Source organism: Saccopteryx leptura, chromosome 11, assembly GCF_036850995.1.
Source record: "Saccopteryx leptura isolate mSacLep1 chromosome 11, mSacLep1_pri_phased_curated, whole genome shotgun sequence".
NCBI classification, from domain to species: Eukaryota; Metazoa; Chordata; class Mammalia; order Chiroptera; family Emballonuridae; genus Saccopteryx; species Saccopteryx leptura.
Window position 1 is genome coordinate 22465808 of NC_089513.1, and position 19775 is coordinate 22485582.

Genomic DNA, 19775 nt, shown 5'->3' on the forward strand with positions numbered 1-19775 from the left:
CTCTTGCATGGAGATAATGTGGCTGAGAATTTGCATGCCTGGAAGTGTCTTTATTCTACTTTACACTTGAGAGTTTAAAAGGGCATAACATTGCCATTCTATTCCCAATTCTTTTTATGTAATGTGTCTTCTTCCCAGGAAGCTTTTAGGATCTTATTTTTAACGTTGGTTTTCTGAAATTATACAACTTCCTTGGTACGGATCTTTTCCATCCACTGTGCTCGCCATTGTCAAGTTGGACATCCCCATGCTTCCGTTCTTGGAAAATTTCTTTGGTAATTTACTCCCCTTTTCTTTCTGGTTTATTTTTAAGAACTCATACTTATTTAATGGGGAATATTCTGGGTTGATTTTTTAAAGACTTTTTTTCCCCTATAGTGTTTCATTTATTTGTCTCTTTTTTATTTCCTGAGCAATCCTTGACCTCTTTGAACCATTCCACAGAATTTATTTAGACAATAATATTCTTTACTTTCCAAGACTTCCTTCTTATCTCTGATTGTCCCTTTTCTGTAACATTTTGTTCTTGTTTTTTGAATGCACTATTCTCTTATAATTCAAAGTTATAATGAAGAGGTTCAATTATGGTCAATATTTGCTGTTTAAGTGGGCAGGTAAATTTCTTTAACGACGGTCCTCCAAAATGATTCAAACAAAGGGTTTTTTTTGTTTTTGTTTTGCTTTTCTTTTTCTTTTGCTTAAAGGGATAAGCTTTTATTCACATTGCTAGAAAACAGCAAATAGAGGAATTTCGGGGGTTTTGTTTGTTTTGTTGTTGTTTTTATTTACAGAGACAGAGATAGAGTCAGAGAGAGGGACAGATAGGAACAGACAGACAGGAAGGGAGAGAAATGACAAGCATCAATTTTTTGTTGTGGCACTTTAGTTGTTTATTGATTGTTTCTCATATGGGCCTTGACCGTGGGGCTACAGCAGACGGAGTAACCTCTTGCTCAAGCCAGCGACCTTGGGTCCAAGCTGGTGAGCTTTGCTCAAGCCAAATGAACCCACACTCAAGCTGGCAACCTCGGGGTCTCAAACCTGGGTCCTCTGCATCCCAGTTCAACATTCTATCCACTGCGCCACCACCTGGTCAAGCTAGAGGAATTTGTGTTTTAAAGAGCTTGTAAGGAAGCAAAGTATCAACCAAAATTTATTGTGTTTTCTACCATTCAGATGGTAGTTAGTACTTTTAAAAAAAAATGAATCTACATTTTATTTATCACACAGCTTTGCACATACTTTTTGTTGTTGTCAATGAAATGTTTTGCTTTGAATTTAGCCTAAAATACAGAGTAGGACAAAAGTAGGTTTACAGTTTATTCTTGTATTATATTTATTAATTATTATATTCTTTTCCATATGAACAACTGTAAAGCTATTTTTGCCGCCCCCTGTAAATAAATCAGGGCTCTCAGAAGTTCAAGAGAAAAGGAGGTTAAATGAAAATTATAATCTTGAAGTAGGCCCTGGCTAGGTGGCTCAGTGGATAAAGTGTCATCCTGGCATGCCATGGTTGCAGTTCAATGCCTGGTCAGGGCATGTATCAGAAGTAATCAATGAGTGTATAACTAAATGGAACAACTAAGTGGAACAATGAGTGGAGGCTTGTCTTTCTCCCTACCCGTACCCATCTCCCTTTGTCTCTCTCTCCTTCAAATTAATGAAGAAAAATTTTAAATAAATAAATAATCCTTGAAGAAATAAAATTTATAACATAAAAAAGTAATGACTGGGAGAAAGTATTTACAAAAGACATATCTGATAAAGGACTGTTATCCAAAATATACAAAGAGCTCTTAAAACTCAATACTAAGAAAACAACCAACCTAATTAAAAGTGGGCAAAAGACATGAACAGACACAAAAGAGATATACAGATGGCAAATAAACACATAAAAAGATGCTCAACATCGTATGTCACCAGGGAATGGCAAATTAAAACAACAGCAAGATACCACTATACAGCGATTGAAATGGTGAAAATCCAAAACATTAACAACATCAAATGCTAATGAGGATGTAGAGAATTCATTACTGGTGGGAATGCAAAATGGCACAGCCACTTTGGAAGACAGTTTGATAGTTTCTTACAAAACTAAACATTCTCTTACCATATAATCCAGTAATCACACCCCATGGTACTTACCCAAAAGAATTTGTATGTCTACAGGGAAAACTACATGTCGATGTTTATAGCAGCTTTAATCATAGTTGCCAAAAGCAACCAAGATATCCTTCAATAAGTGAATGAATAAATAAATTGTGGTATATCTATACAATGGAATATTAAGCAGCACTAATAAGAAATGATTTATCAAGCCATGAAAAGACATGAGGAAACCTAGATCCATGTTACTAAGTGTGAAAAGCCAATCTGAATAATGTATTATTCCAACTATATGACATTCTGGAAAACGCAAAACTATGAAGACAGTAAAAGACCAGTGATGGCCAGGGGCTAGGAGAGAGGGACAGAGGCAGAACACGGAGGATTTCAGGTGAGTCTATTCTGTATGATACTATAATGGTGAATACACATCATTATACATTTGTCAAAATCCATAGAATGTATGATAGAAAACGTGAACTCGCCTGACCTGTGGTGGCGCAGTGGATAAAGCATCGACCTGGAAATGCTGAGGTCGCCGGTTCGAAACCCTAGGCTTGCCTGGTCAAGGCACATATGGGAGTTGATGCTTCCAGCTCCTCCCCCCTGTCTCTCTCTCCTCTCTCTGTCTCTGTCTCTGTCTCTCTCTCTCTGTCCTCTCTAAAATGAATAAATAAAATAAAAATTAATCCTGCACACCAGGCCAATGACTCCGACGGGTCTACCATATCATGCTTTTTACTTAAAAAAAAAAAAATTTACATTTCTTTTGAATGCTGATGAACAGGAGACACCAAATCTTTTTCGCCTGCAAACTACTACCTTCTTTATTAGATCTAGTTAATAACACTGTTCTGTCTTTTTTCCAAATAGCTCCAGATATATGGAAAAGATTTATATAGGCGGATGGGGATCCTCAAACCCCTCAGCGAGATCTTCTGAGAATGGCTTTTAAGATACCTAGAGGCAGAAAAAGCCCAATAGAGATCAGGGGAACTACCAGCTTTTAGGATATACCCTTAAAGGCTCCAACGCCCCAAAGGGGTCTCATAGGATGCCATCTGGGTCCTGCTTCAATAGTGGAAAGGAAGGTCATTGAGCTATAAAGCCTGCCAGGCTTACACGCCTCTGCTGTGAGGAAACAGGGACACTGGAAGGTGGGCTTCCCCCTCGCTCCTCTAAGGGAGAGTTCAGTCTCTTCCAGCCCTGCTCCAGCCACCTATGACCTAACCTTGCCCAGAAAGCTGGGGTTTGCCACTGAAGGTTGAAGGTGCCCAGGGCCGGTGGCCCCATCTACGACACTGTGGACGAGCCTAGGGTATTTCTTCCAAGAAGCAGGTAAACTGATCTCATTCGCACAAGGGCCACTTAACTATGTTTTGCCTGAATAGTCAGGTTTTTTATTCTTCCCTCAAAGATCTCTGTTGTGGGTGTTGATAGTCCTATTTTCTGCTGCTTTGCTTAATATATAGTGTTTCCTTTATCCCTCCTACCTCAATGCCCCACTCATATTTCAGGCTGGGACCTACTCCTAATTTAGAGCTTTCTTTCCTCCTTTTGCCAACTTCTATTATGAATTTACCTTTGCCACCCAGCTTAGTGTATCCCAAGGTTCTCTTTACCAGGCCACAGTCACAGAGCTCCAGGGAAAAGCAACCTGGTCTCAACTCTCTAGGCAGAGTAGAACAGAAGCTCCATATCCATGCATGCTGCAAATGGCTTTTTCCAGTCTACCTGAATCATTATCAGCTAGAAGCAGCAGTCATTGGGACTTGGACATGAGCTGCAAAGTATAGAATGGTGACAGCAATTCCAGTGCCATGCAGACTTTTCCTGTGGGGAACTTCCTGGACTCCTGCTCCCTGTGACAGCTCCTAACAGACTGAACTGTGGTTGGGTTGCATTTTTCAGGGATTTGGCATGGTGATGTGGCCAACTTGGACTTGGTGAACATGTTAAGGACACTACTCTTTTAGGGATTCTTGCTGTGTTGGCCAAGAGTTTGCTTAAAGGCTTTTAGTCACTGTAAAAAAAAAAAAATAGAGGACTGGATGAAGATGGGGCACATATACACCATGGTATACCATTCAGCTAGGAGAAATGATGACATCGGATCACTTGCAGTGGAATGGTGGAGTCTTGGTAGCATTGTGTGGGGTGAAATGGGCGAATCAGAAAAAAACAGGAACTGCAGGATTCCATACATTGGTGGGACATAGAAGCGAGACTAAGAGGCATGGACGGGAGTGTGGTGGTTACAGGGGGTGGGGGGAGGGAAGGAGGGAGAGGGAGTGGGAGGGGTACAGAGAGAACTGGATGGAGGGTGGCGGAGGATGATCTCTCTTTGGGTGATGGGTATGCAACAGAACTAAATGACAAGATAACCTGGAAATGTTTTCTTTGAATGTGTGTACCCTGATTTATTGATGTCACCCCATTAAAATAAAAATTTATTTAAAAAAAATTAAAAAAAAAAGAAAACGTGAACTCTAATGTAAACTATGCACTTCAGATGATTACAATGTGTCAATGTAGGTTCATGCGGTGCCGGGTGTTCCTAGTCGGGAAGTCTGTGCATGTGGGGGCGGGAGGATATAAAATTCCTCTGTATTTTCTGATCAACTTTTCTGTGAACCTAAAACTTCTCCAGAAAAGTAATGTCTATTTTTGAAAGTAGTGACTTATTTTTTTAATAAATATATCAGACTGAATAATTTAAGTGGAGCCACCCTCTAGAGCAGTCACCTTGGCAAGTCATGCTTTTATTCCATTGCTTAAAACATTTCTGAAATTCCTCTATTTAAATTGTCATCAATGTAGAAAAATGACCACAGTCTTACTTTAGCCCACATTTACAGAAGTAGTGTGTAGCAAACTGAGACAATGCCTAAAGGCAAAAGAAAAAAATAAATAAAACATTTTAGTCACATTCCCCACTCTTCTTACAAAATAGGCCTCTTCTGTGTTTTGATAACCTATGGTTTTCTTTTTTCTTAAAACCATTTGGTAAATACAGGGGTGGGCAAAAGTAGGTTTATTGATGACAATAAAGAACTCTGTGCTGAAGAGTGCTTGAAAAGAGCAAGTAGACGGCAAGAATGTGTGAATAATGAAGGCCAGCAATTGGAACACTTACACGATTGCACCTAAGTGCACTGTGCCTTTGTGACATTCTTTTCAGTTAATAAGCATAAGGATATGAACAACTGCAAACCTACTTTTGCCCACCTCTGTATTTTTCTAAGACATTAAAAGTATTTCTAACACATAACTTCTAATAACTGCGGAGAATGAACCATAACTTAACCCTCTGCTGTTGGACAGTCCTGTCATTTGCTGCTATTTGAAGTTATCCAATTTAATAACACACTTTATTGGCAGGTTTAACTATTTCTAAAATCTGAAGTCAACCTGAAGGACAGAGCTTTACAAGTATATAACAGGTATTCTGAAAACAGGACTCTGGGTACGTTTCAATCTCTGTCCTTGAAGAGACCCCGGTAGTCAAGGAGGGTTAACAAACCAGAAATCAAATTACCAAGAAGATATAAAGAATCAAGAAGCAATTACGGTAATCTTCTTTGCTATTTTTATTTGTTATCATAAAATATATAATTCATACAGAAGAGTGTAAGAAACACCCATTTATATTTAATAATAGTAGTAATAATAATAAAAACAAATACTACCCTGGTTAAGCCCCAGAGTGACTTAGAAACTCCCTGTTGTGTTCCTTACAGATGTTTTCCTCTCCCCCCACCAGAGGTAACTACCATTGTGACTTTTATGATAATTCTTTTTCTTTGTGGTTTTACTGACTATGGTTTACTGACTTTGTGGTTTTTTACTCTAAAAAACATATTTTAGTTTTCACATTTTTAAATTTTATATGAATGGAATATGCATTTATTTTGTGACTACTTTTGTTCTACAGTATGTAATTTTCCCAGCAAAAGTTCATATCAAAGTAAAGGCTGCTACTTTACTTTGATATGATCCAACTACAACATAAAATCTACACTTAAATTATCTGCTTCCACTGATATTTTCAGGGCTGCTATCTAGTATCTTTCAAGATAACTAACTATTCCCTTTGCCAAAACACAGATGTATCATTAAATATTTCTTTGTTGCCCATAGTACCCGCCATGGTGCCAAATGCTAACTCGAGTCTGGTGTTTCTTGATAGACTTACTAGATAATTGTTTATTTGTTTTCAAACTACAGGTCATGAAACCAACTTAATGGGCTACAAGCAGCATAGTTTACAATGCAAAAGAATTGTCAAAGAATGTATAACAGTTAAGAAGGCTTACTACTGCTTCGTGAAACTTCTGTTGTGTTTGCCCATATGTATGTGTTCTGGATCTCAATCTAAGAGGTTTTCGTTAGTTGATCACAATAGAAAAGTTTGAAAGCCATTGTAAAAATGACATTGTCTTGATATGAAGTTGCCCAACACTGACAGTTTTCATTCATCTTTCTGAAGATGTTGACACAACAACTCTTGGTGCAGGCCTTTCTAATTTACCAAAATTAGTTTTGGTGGTCAGTTTCTTCCTTTTTTTTTTTTTTAATTTGATTTGCCTCGCCTGTAGTGCCATCTAGTGTATTAGGAGAGGAAGCACTTCATGAAATTTAGGTTGTTCCAAATTATTAGTTCCATAATAATAAAGATGAAAATCATCACAAAATTTAACCCAAATCAAGTTTGCAAAATAAAAATATAACCTCATATGAACTATACAGTAATAGGATTGACGGTATATGTTTTTAATTGTACAAATTCTCAAACTCATGCTGGGGGCTTTGATTCAGAATATTTAGGTACCTGGAGGTCATTGAGTCTCAGGAACCTGAGGTCTAGAGAAGTTGAGAGGTTTCCTCAGAAGCATGTCAAGTTGGGAGCAGAACCCAAGTCTTCTAGGGCCATCGCTCTTCCCTCCATCAATTCTTCCCGTCCTAATCCCTCCTCATCAATTTCCACTCTCACCCCAGCACATTGACTTAAGACCAGAGAGAAATTGCTGTTTTAATTTGCAAACAAACAAACAAACAAAACCACAGAAAAAGAATCTGTGTTCTAAATTTTCCAAAATCAAACAACTGATGTTATCCGTCTTTTTTTAATCTTATGACAGCAAAGTGAAAAGAAATATAGTTTCTTTTAAAGCAGGCAGCATTGAATTAGTTAAACACTGAACAGTAGGGCAGCAAAGAGCAGTGATGACATGTAAATACAACAAATATCATTTCAAAAAAGGGTGTTTGTTAAATATTTCTACTCTCTGCCTGACCTGTGGTGGTGTAGTGGATAAAGCGTCGACCTGGAAATGCTAAGGTTGCCGGTTCGAAACCCTGGGCTTTCCTGGTCAAGGCACATATGGGAATTGATGCTTCCAGCTCCTCCCCACCTTCTCTCTCTGTCTCTCTCTCTCTCTCACTCTCTCTCTCTCTCTCTCTCTCTCCTTTTCTCTCTCCTCTCTAAAATGAATAAAAAAATTAAAAAAAAAACTTTTTTAAAAAAATAAATATTTCTACTCTCAATAACCCTACTCTAAAGTTGTATGACAAGGATCAACAAAACTATTTGCAGTCTGACCTATGGTGGTGCAGTGGATAAAGCATCAACCTGGAAACACTGGGGTTGCTGGTTCAAAACCCTGGCTTGCCTGGTCAAGCACATATGGGAGTTGATGCTTCCTGCTCCTCCCTCTTCTCTCTCTCTTTCTTTCTCTCTCTCCCCCCCCCTCTAAAATAAATAAATAAATAAATAAATAAATAAATAAATAAATAAATAAAACCTATTTGCAGTGTTTTCCTTTATTCCTAACCCTGTCCACGATGGGTAAACTGTTCTCTTTTAAAGTTGGGTCACTTACTAAAGAAGTCACAAGTCTCAATGTAGGACTGATGGTCATGTGTCCAATGTAGGACACGTGAAGACAGGGTTGATTGATACCTACTAAAGACGGTGAACTGAGCCATTAAGTTACCTTATTTCAAAGAGCCCCAAATGTCTGGTCTATCCTCAAAAAATTACTTTTCAGAATATGAATTGTATAAAATATACACACAGAATGTGAATAAGTTTGACTAGGGAAAAATAATAGTGACATTAACTAATCTCAATAGCTCAGACACTCATTCACAGAACTAGAATTGTCTGAGCTCTTTTTGTGTGTGTGTGTGTGTGTGTGTGTGTGTGCGCGCGCGCACGCACGCTCGCGCAAGAGAAAGAAATGGGGGAGTGGACAGATACGGACAGACAGACAGAAGGGAGAGAGATGAGAAGCAACAATTCTTCACTGTGGCACCATAGTTGTTCATTGATTGCTTTCCCATATGTGCCTTAACCAGGGGACTCCAGCAGAGCTAGTGACTTCTTGCTCAAGCCACAGGCTCAAGCCTGCGACCTGGGGCTCAAGCCAGGAACCTTTGGGCTCAAACCAGCAACCATGAGGTCATGTCTATGACCCCACACTCAAGCCAGCAACACCACACTCAAGCTGGATGAGCCTGTGCTCAAGCTGATGACCCTGGGGTCTCAAACTTGGGTCCTCAGCATCTCAGGCCAATGCTCTATCCATTGTGTCACTGCCTGGTCAGACATGAGCTCAGTTTTTAATGAATCTAAGAGACTTTCCTTAAAGTTTTACCAGCCTTTTCAACTAACCTCACATAGTGGCAGGTGAATGATGTTTCTTACAAGTTCTCAAACCAAATATCCTACAATTTTAGTGACCATTTCAAAGCAATTATTGACTAGAACTTCAAAAAGTTAGATGCCATGCTGTACCAGGAGTAGTGTGTCTTACAGTAGATTATGTCTTTTAATGTCTGAAGTCACAGTCCTACTGTAACTGAAGCAAATCCATCTCATTTGTATGGAAAGCACTTCGAGAACAAAAATGTCAAATTAAAGAGCCATGAAAGCCATGAATGTTTTCAAAGAGACTACCCTGGACACAGACTAGTGCCTTTCTAAGTGCGCGGTGCTTTGCAAACCGTGGGGTGCAATGCAATACCAGAGTCAGTGAATGGTGGGTGCTCAGCAGCTGTTGGTTGCTTTGTTCATGTATTTCAGTCTCTCCTCCTTTACTCTGGAAAGTGTGCTTCCTCATCCAAACATGCACAGATGCAAATATTCTCTATGATTAGGATGCTGAGAAAAAAATAGCCAAGGAGTATTTTGTGTGTGTGTGTGTGTTCCTCAATACTGCACACTCTGCACTGGCTTTGGCTTATAGCTCTGAATTTTGTAAAGACGTAGAACCAGAAAACTCAGTAGAGGAACAGAAAAAGGTCTTGAGAGAGATATTTTTAAAAAGGAAGGGGAGGAAAGGGTTTGAGAAGGTGATGGGTGTGCAGTTTCATTTTGGGGGTAGTAAAAATGTTCTAAAATTAATGTAACGGTTATATAGCTCTGTAGATATACTAAAAGCCACTGACTTGTACACCTTAAATGAATGATTTGCTTGGTATGTGAATTGTATCTCAATAAGGAAGTTTTAACATGCAAACACGGGGAGAGGTAGAGAAAAGAAGGCTAAAAGGAGTGTAAATAATTTGAGTAATGTTTTTGCCCTAATATATAAAGTAAATAGTCTAAGAATAGAATTAATTTCATGCAACATTTTGAAGTTATTCAAAGTAGAAATGGTGGCCAGAGCTGCTTGTCACCCACACCACTGTGAGGGCTGCCCAACCACCCTGATGGCAGAGCCTGGTCACATCTTGAGATGTGGCAATGGTGCGTCTTTCTTTCCTCGCTTTGATGAGTAGGCTCTAACAAGCTGGCTACATCAATGTGACCATGGGACCGGACAGGAAGAAAACGCACAAAATCATCTAGGCAGGCATCTCCCTCTAAGCTTTTCCTTTTGGTTTTTATCATAAGCTGAAAGGCACCTAAAAGTAGAAGAAAACTTCTTAAGTATTGTTAATATTTTTTCAGTTCATTGGGACAAAAAAAAGCTTCTTTCAATAAGAATCATAAATATTAGCCCTGGCCGGTTGGCTCAGTGGTAGAGCGTCAGCCTAGCGTGCGGGGGACCCGGGTTCGATTCCCGGCCAGGGCACATAGGAGAAGCGCCCATTTGCTTCTCCACCCCCCCCCTTCCTCTCTGTCTCTCTCTTCCCCTCCTGCAGCTGAGGCTCCATTGGAGCAAAGATGGCCCGGGCGCTGGGGATGGCTCCTTGGCCTCTGCCCCAGGCGCTAGAGTGGCTCTGGTCGTGGCAGAGCGACGCCCCGAAGAGGCAGAGCGTCGCCCCTGGTGGGCGTGCCGGGTGGATCCCGGTCGGGCGCATGCAGGAGTCTGTCTGACTGTCTCTCCCCGTTTCCAGCTTCAGAAAAATACAAAAAAAAAAAAAAAAGAAAAATCATAAATATTTTTAAATGCAGAAAAATTTAACCATCTTTTTCTTGGAGTTGTGTTAGTGTCCAATGATCATGTAGTCAGGGCAGTACTGCTAAGGCCTAAAACACACTCGCATCAACTGGACCCCTTCATGCAATTTTTGGAAAAAAGAAAATAAATGCAGAAAAGTTTAAAATTTTATCCAGCTAATATCTAGAGTTGGCAGGGTATAAAAGAGTACACACTTAGATGTAGTGGAAGTATAAACTAGTACAACCCTTTTATAAAGGGCAAATTGACAAAATCTATCAAAATTTAAAAATGCATATACCATGAACCCAGCAATTCCACTGTTAGCAATTTATACTATGGAAGATCAGTTATACTATATTACAGAAATACTCCAAGTATGCACAAGGAATAATGTTCAAAGATTTCTAATACAGAATTATTATTATTATTTTTTTCTTTTTGTATTTTTCTGAAGCTGGAAACGGGGAGAGACAGTCAGACAGACTCCCGCATGCGCCCGACTGGGATCCACCCGGCACGCCCACCAGGAGGCAACGCTCTGCCCACCAGGGGGCGATGCTCTGCCCCTCTGGGGCGTCGCTCTGTCGCAACCAGAGCTACTCTAGTGCCTGGGGCAGAGGCCAAGGAGCCATCCCCAGCGCCCGGGCCATCCTTGCTCAATGGAGCCTCGCTGTGGGAGGGGAAGAGAGAGACAGAGAGGAAGGAGAGGGGGAGGGGTGGAGAAGCAGATGGGCGCTTCTCCTGTGTGCCCTGGCCAGGAATCGAACCCGGGACTTCTGCACGCCAGGCCGACGCTCTACCACTGAGCCAACCGGCCAGGGCCCAGAATTATTTATATTTGCAAAAAGTTAGAAATAGCCCAAATGTCCATACATGTTAAATCCATCACGGTACAGCCTCACTGTGAGTGCTATGCACCAATAAAAAGGATGAGGTGGATCTGTATATAACGACGAGGAACGATTGTGAAGAATCATGTTCTCTCTCCACCCACTTCTGAATGGTATGTCACTCAGGGAAAGAAAGCTTGAATTGAAAGTGATACTTACGTTTGACAATAAAAACCTCAATTAGTACAAAAAATTTTTAAAGTTTTTCTCTTCACTCTACCCACCATTGTTAATATCTTGTGTAATAGTTCTGAAAGAGGGTTATAACTATATGCACACACTTTAAAAAACTTACATAAATGGAATCATTTTGTATATACTGGTGGGCATTATACTTTTTCCCTCCACTTAATATCTTTCTATATGAGCATATGCAGTCGACCTAATTCTAAGACATATTATATATGAAGAGAAAACCCACAAAAATAGACTTACACTCTCACTCAATAGAAAAGGAAGGAATAATAACCTACATTTGTAGTTACCTCTGGGTAGAGGAATCCGATGGGGGCATAGCAACTTAAGTTTTAACCCATATACTTCTAATTGTTTGAATTTAATACTTTGGCAAGTAAAAAGCCAGCAAACACCTCAGCTTGGTTTCAACCCTTCACGGGTCTGAAATTTACTAGGCCAAGTAATTACATCATCACCTTGGCAGACGAGTCACTCTGAGATCGGGGTTCCCTGCCCGAATCTTAGTAGGTACAGAGTGGGGGTCAGGAAAATATCCTGACACTGATGCTGACCTGAGATGTTCTCAGTCACTAGGAAGGAAAGAGCCATATAAAGGCCCCTCCTCCTTCATACCCCACTTCTGACCACCCTGACGCCCACCCTCACCCCACCTCCCTCCCTTCCTGTGCATTTACACAAAGGCGGGGAAAGCTGGGGTCTTCCCTTCCACTATCCAGCAGAAGAGCCTGAGGTTTCACAGCAAACAAAACTGGAGCCGGGCCCTGGCCGGTTGACTCAGTGGTAGAGCGTCGGCCTGGTGTGCAGGAGTCCCAGGTTCGATTCCCGGCCAGGGCACACAGGAGAAGCGCCCATCTGCTTCTCCACCCCTCCTCCTCTCCTTCCTCTCTGTCTCTCTCTTCCCCTCCTGCAGCCAAGGCTCCATTGGAGCAAAGTTGGCCCGGGCACTGAGGATGGCTCCATGGCCTCTGCTTCAGGCGCTAGAATGGCTCTGGTTGTGACAGAGTGACGCCCCAGATGGGCAGAGCGTCGCCCCCTGGTGGGCGTGCCGGGTGGATCCCGGTCGGGCGCATGCGGGAGTCTGTCTGACTGCCTCCCCGTTTCCAACTTCAGAAAAAATACAAACAACAACAACAACAAAAAACTGGAGCCGAAGATTTACCAGAATTATCTTCCTCAAATTCCTTTTAGAATTCTTGGAGAGCCATTGAAACAGAAAGCTACTAACCTAGTGAACTCACAGTAGATCAGGATAGGAAGGCAAAGCTCCGGTTCTTGCGATGGAAAGATCTCTGGATCTTAAGCTTATCCAAACAATCTTGACCATATTCTTCAAAGAATATAAATAACCTATCACCCTGGCCGGTTGGCTCAGCGGTAGAGCGTCGGCCTAGCGTGCGGAGGACCCGGGTTCGATTCCCGGCCAGGGCACACAGGAGAAGCGCCCATTTGCTTCTCCACCCCTCCGCCGCGCTTTCCTCTCTGTCTCTCTCTTCCCCTCCCGCAGCCAAGGCTCCATTGGAGCAAAGATGGCCCGGGCGCTGGGCATGGCTCTGTGGCCTCTGCCTCAGGCGCTAGAGTGGCTCTGGTCGCAACATGGCAACGCCCAGGATGGGCAGAGCATCGCCCCCTGGGGGGCAGAGCACCGCCCCTGGTGGGCGTGCCGGGTGGATCCCGGTGGGGCGCATGCGGGAGTCTGTCTGACTGTCTCTCCCTGTTTCCAGCTTCAGAAAAATGAAAAAAAGAAAAAAAAAGAAAAAAAGAAAAATAAATAACCTATCAGAGAGGCATGTGCAGGGTTTTGATTACATTCTTGGAAAATGGTAGCTGTCCCAACTCCAGTCATGAGTCTTTCCAGGGTTTATTTTGGCTGGAATCACAAAGTCTGGAAAATAGCCCTGATATCTATGGCAGATGATGAGAACTGAGGGACATCCTTTGGCTCAGTGATTTAGAATTCTGTTTGATAATGAGGCTGCTTTACTATGCAGATTGTGAAACAGCTTGTGCTTGAGGTCTCCGGGCCTCGAAATAATAATGCAACTTTTTCTTTGAGACATGCTTGATGGAAATTCAGAATTTAGTAAGATGTACTGTTACTTGAAAAGTAGAATGTGGACTTATAAACTTGTTAATTAAAGTGTAAAGTTTGCCAGATCTGTAACATGTTTCTACTCATGCCATTCAAATCAGCATAGAAAATTATCTGCTGAATTAAGAAACTAAGAATGGGCCACCAACAAATGGTCAATTTAAACTGGAAAAAAAGTGTGCTCCTAAAATGGACACTATTAGATGCTCAACTAATTTCTATCTACCAAGAAAAGGCAGCCCAGAAGTGAGCATTTACCAAGGTATCTCATTTGTCTCTGCTTCATGAATCTGTTTTCTTCTTCATTTCCTTTGTGGGCTATTGTGCAACAAAAAATGCCTCCATTATCAAATTCAAAATTGAATCCTATGATACTGTAGCCTGAGGAAAAGGAAGCATTGAATATCATTCCTAGTTTTAGACCCAGAAGATATTTAGGAAATGTTACTGTATATACACCACATGCAACATTAGTGCTTTTAATTTCTTTTTTACGGGTGCAATGGAGATTAATTTGCATGAGCTTGTTTCAATTTCTGTAATAAGATCCAAATTTTGCATTAAGCTTTCCATCTCAATAATAAACGGTTAAAAAGGACACATTTCTCCTTTGAAATGTTTTTTATTATAGTTCTATTTTACAGTCCCTGCATCTAATATTCACTTAAAAGCTTGTATATATATACCCGTAGGCTCTAATTTGTTTTTTTGTTTGTTTCCTGATTACCTCCTGTTTCTACCAGGAAACTTCCTAAGTTTCAAATGCTGCATAACTTCAAAAAACACTAGAACTTTCCAAAGAATGTCTACATTTATTGTACTTAATTCAATAAATTTAAAGTCAAGACTGGTCCACTCTGCTCGGCAACAGTACTCCACAAAGAGGGGCATTTGTTGTTGATCCTGATCATGAACTGGTTATAAAATTTGAAATTTCAAAGAAGTATAAAAATCCACTGAAACATGGAGGACTTTCCATTCTGTGCCATTGTTATTAACATTGAACTAGATATGGAATCATGATATAGATATGTTCTTTTCATAAAGCTCATGCTAACACATGCTACTTTTTGGCTGCAACAGAGCTGGAGGTTGCAGAGATCAGACTGCCGTCACAGTAAGGCAACACCACAGTCTCCTGATGTCCTCAGTATCACCTGTAAGGTAAGCTCAAGGATTAACTTCAATCCATTAAGCCTTTAGGACAAACTTCCAATTCAGCAGGGATGGGCAGCAAATGAGAGCTCAAGGAAGTAATCACACAAATCAAGAAAGGGATAAGTTCGCCTGACCAGGCAGTGACCCAGTGGATAGAGCATCGGACTGGGACACGGAGGACCCAGGTTCGAAACCCCAAGGTCGCCAGCTTGAGAGCAGGCTCATCTGGTCTGAGCAAGGCTCACCAGCTTGAACCCAAGGTCACTGGCTTGAGCAAGGGGTTATTCCATCTGCTGTAGCCCCCCAGTCAAGGCTTATATGAGAAAGCAATCAATGAACAACTAAAGTGCCGCAGCGAAGAATTGATGCTTCTCATCTCTCTCCCTCCTCTCTGTCTATCCCTATCTATCCCTCTCTCTGACTGTCTCTCTGTCTCTGTGAAAAAAACAGGGTGGAGGAGATAGGTTCTGCAGAACAATCTTCATGATTTTTTTAAAAAGTCAGTCAGTGTCATTGAAAATAAAAATAGAGACCAGAGGGGCTAAAAAGCTATGTTCATCCAAAGAATCTTAACGGATACAAACACCAGAGGCAATGCATGATCCTGGATTGGATGCTGGTTAGAGAACTAGGTGGTTAAAGAACGATATTTACAATATAATTTCAGTTTGGATTAAAAAATATAGTGTGGCCTGACCAGGCGATGACACAGTAGATAGAGCGTTGGCCTGGGATGCTGAAGACCCAAGTTCAAAATCCAAAGGTTGCCAGAGGTCACCGGCTTGAGTGTGGGATCATAGACATGACTCCATGGTTGCTGGCTTGAAGCCCAAGGTTACTGGCTTGAGTCCAAGGTCACTGGCTTGAGCAAGGTGTCACTGGCTTGGCTGAAGCCCCCTGGTCAAGGCACATATGAGAAAGCAATCAGTGAACAACTAAGGTGCCGCAACGAAGAGTTGATGCTTCTCATCTCTCTCCTTTCTAGCCTGTCTTTCCTCCTCTTTCTTAAAAAAAAAAAAATCCAGTGTGTATGCATGTGTGTGTATATACACACACCCAAAAGGGTTTGGAAGGATACATGGATATACACTGGGGTTCACCCTTGGTTAACACATCAGTGGATTGTGGGAATGTGGTGTTTTTATTTTACTTATTTTGTTTGTTAATATCCTTTTCTTAAAACTGATTTATGACTCAGAGTAATCATGCAATATTAAAACCACCAATTGATACTACTGAGAATACTACAAACAATGATAACTGTCAGGAATTCTCAGATCTCATAAATTCTAAGACTTGGGATATCCTTAAAACCCAGATAGATGGCCCTGGCCGGTTGGCTCAGCGGTAGAGCGTCAGCCTAGCGTGCGGAGGACCCGGGTTCGATTCCTGGCCAGGGCACATAGGAGAAGCGCCCATTTGCTTCTCCACCCCTCCGCCGCGCTTTCCTCTCTGTCTCTCTATTCCCCTCCCGCAGCCAAGGCTCCATTGGAGCAAAGATGGCCCGGGCGCTGGGGATGGCTCCTTGGCCTCTGCCCCAGGCGCTAGAGTGGCTCTGGTCGCAACATGGCGACGCCCAGGATGGGCAGAGCATCGCCCCCTGGTGGGCAGAGCATCGCCCCATGGTGGGCGTGCCGGGTGGATCCCGGCCGGGCGCATGCGGGAGTCTGTCTGACTGTCTCTCCCTGTTTCCAGCTTCAGAAAAATGAAAAAAAAAAAAAAAAAAACCCAGATAGATGGGGGAACTATAGACTGCTCAATAAATAACATTAAGACAACTGGAATAATATGAGGAAAATGTTGAACAAAAATTTACTACAGAATTGTTCAAGAGGTCAAAAAATGTCCACATAAAAAAATCAAGGAAGAGCAGCCACTGAGCTTTCCTGAATTGGGCAAGGGGTCAGGCCGGGTGCATTCCTGGTTAGGATCCCCCAGACCTGATCTAATCAAGGAGAGGGAGTCAGTGCTGACATTGTCAGTTATGACTATGAAGTAATCACAGTAACAATGAAATCGAGTCCTTGTAGGCTGAGAGTAAATGTCCTCAAGGACATTTGGAGTGTCAGGGCCTTCTGCTGATGTTCAGGTGATCAGAGCAAATGGCTATTCAGTCATTCATTTGAAAGGAATTGATGGATACCCAGGTTAGACACTGCTCTGCAGCAAACCAGATGCAGGAGCTATTATAACTCTCTGGGGGTAAGCTGTTTGACTTTAGACAGATCCCTTTCTCTCTCTAGACTTGCACTCCTTGCCTACTTCAGAAGGGTATGCTCACACTGGACCTAGACTTCTTAAATTCCAGCTTGCCTCTACCAGTTTTGTGACCTGCATATGCAAATTAATTTGATTTCCCTACACCTCAGTTTCCTCATCCAAAAAATGGGGATAATATAATGGACCTCATAGGTTGGCTCCCCCACATGAGGGAAGCTGAGCCAGGCCTTCCAGGGGCCAGGGGTGCCTGGGACTCCACAGGATGCACCAAATGGCCCCTAGCACAGCCCAGGGCAAGGGGGCAGTGCCATTGCCCCAAATTGTGCCCACCTGGACCCACTGCAGATAGAAGGAAACTCTGCCAGGCACTCATGGCCTGGTGCAAAAAGCTGGTTCCCATGGAAGAAACTCTGGTACGTTAGATGCTCTATTGCTAAAAAGCCATAGAACTTGAGTGTCTCATTAAATATATATATATATATATGAAACTCTGGGCATGAGAGGGCCTCAGAGGAGAGCAAGTCCTGAAAGCACCCAGGGTCTCTCTTCAGAAGGAGGAGATGGAGGGAGACCGCCCAGCATCCCATGGCAATCGCACAGCTCTGAGCGCCCACAGAGAAAGCACTGAGGCCCCTGCAAGGTCCCCCTTTTGTGAGAAGAGAGGGGAGAAATGGACCGGCCATCGAGTTCCACCAGCTGACTCTCAGCAGGAATGTTCTGGCAACAGCCGGGCCTTTCCATTCGGAGCAGGTTCTCATCAGATGTCTGGGAGCCATTACAGGGTTCCTGCTCAGGCCCACAAGGAACGCCAGAGGCCTGACAGCCACCTTGCAGCCTCCTGGGACAGACAGGAGCTTGGCCAAGAATGACACCTGGGGGTGTCCCAGGGGAGAGGCTGTGAGTCAAAGCGAGAAGCACCCACCATCCCAAAAGGACACCACCAGGTGGGTGCCAATGGACGGAAGTCCTCTGCTTTGATCAGTCAGAGATCACACCGGGCCTTCTCCAGAGAGGAAAGTCCAAGGCCTCTCCCTAGACAGGTACCAAGGAAAATCTGTCTTTTCATGGTGTCAGAAAGGGAAAGGAAAGAGAGGGCCGCAGCTTGCAGTTTTCCCCTCCATCAGAGGTGGCCTCAGACAACCCCCTGAAAAAGTGAAAGTACTACTACTCAGAGAAAACCCAACCCCACAAAGCCAAGCAGTATCTAGACCACTCAGATGCAGAAAGTAGGGTCCGGGGCCTGCTTCCCAAGCTGAAAGGGAGGGTTGCCAACAACCTCAAGACTCCTGAAGAGAAAGTCAAAACTTCTCCCTTGGGTAGGAAGCCAGCAGTTCCCTCTCTGGCCTGGAGGAGGCAGATATGGATGAGGAATTCAAGCCGTCCACCCTGTCTTTTGAGGCATACCTCACCTAGGACCAGCCTCCTGAGAGGAAGAAGAGTGTGAAGACTCCAGCCACTGTGCTTGAAGGAAAAAGATTTAAGAAAAAGGATTCTAAAAGTGCTAGTGATAACTTGGACTTGCGTCAGTAATTACCTGAGGCCAAAGCAGACCAGTCTGAGACCCGAGGCCATCTGGAGCCCACGGGACCGAGTTGATAAAGGTCACCACTATGTGTCACCCATGCTGCCAGACTTCCTGTTACCCAAGGTCCAGCCCAGTTACCATCCACTTCCTACCTTCGAATTCATGTCCTCCTTCCAACCGAATTAAAGAGCACTGTCTTCACCTCAGGAAGAGGAAGAAGCTGGGTTTACCGGGCTCAGAATGAACTCTAAGATGCGGGTGTTCTCCAGGTCCAAGCGTGCCCACCTCTGCAAGATGGTGACCTTGCGCCAGCAGTATAGCGAGGTCCTTAGCAACAGCATCAACTTACTCTTCCCAGGGAGAGGAGTGCCGTATTCTGTTCTCCAACCCATTTTGGAGAGCTGCACACCTGATCAGCTATGTCACCTAGAGAAATACTATTGAGTACGAGCACTGACACTGAAAATTGGATCTGTACATGCCATTAGGCCCGAAGGCCAACGAGTAAAGATGATTCTTTTCAACTCATTTGAAAGAGGAGCAGCTGTTCAGGAAAAAGACTGTGTCAGGCCCACACCTCACACAATAAGTGGCCACACTCCCTCTAACAGTGTTAGTGTTACAGCTTTCACCCCACCCCTGGATAGCTGGCATATGACTGCACAAGCACCTCCAGTGCCCACCTGGGGCGGGTGGTCAACAGCAGCTGGAAGCCTGCGAAGCAGATTGTTCCAGTGATGGCCAAGACCATGAAAGACATCAATAACAGAGTCTCCCGATGATGAACCCCCCACTCGCCTTGGATGTGGAATCTGAAATGAAGAGTGCAAGGACAGTGAGGGTTGGCAGTGGCACTTCTACAGGAGACTAGAATCTTTGGCTTCGTGGAAACTTTTGCACTCTGACAACTGTAGTTTTCAAGTGTTAGACCTGTGAACCCTCGTGCCACAGATTTCAGGAGAGTGTGATGCCTGTGTGTATATACACTCATAGAAAAGGACCTGGAAGTATATATGGATATGTACTGTGGTTCAGTTACGTATGCACATATGTCAAATACACACATATAAAAACTCTTTGATATAACAATTTCAACTATTAGACTTTTATCCTTCAGATATACCTGCTTGTGTATGTGCGTATTGTGCGTGTGTGTTCATTAATGCACACACATGAGTGTGGCATTTGAAGCC

At 42.8% G+C, this 19775-nt stretch overlaps 1 protein-coding gene and 1 non-coding gene across 3 annotated transcripts in view; one reads left to right on the forward strand and one right to left on the reverse strand.

The window, feature by feature from the left end:
* Positions 1–19775, reverse strand: part of KATNAL2 (katanin catalytic subunit A1 like 2) — a 90864-nt gene that overhangs the window by 48527 nt on the left and 22562 nt on the right. The gene's annotated exons all lie outside the window — the stretch shown is intronic.
* On the forward strand, positions 10523–10637 carry LOC136383671 (U4atac minor spliceosomal RNA). The gene has a single exon (XR_010747481.1). It is a non-coding gene; the product is annotated as a U4atac minor spliceosomal RNA (small nuclear RNA).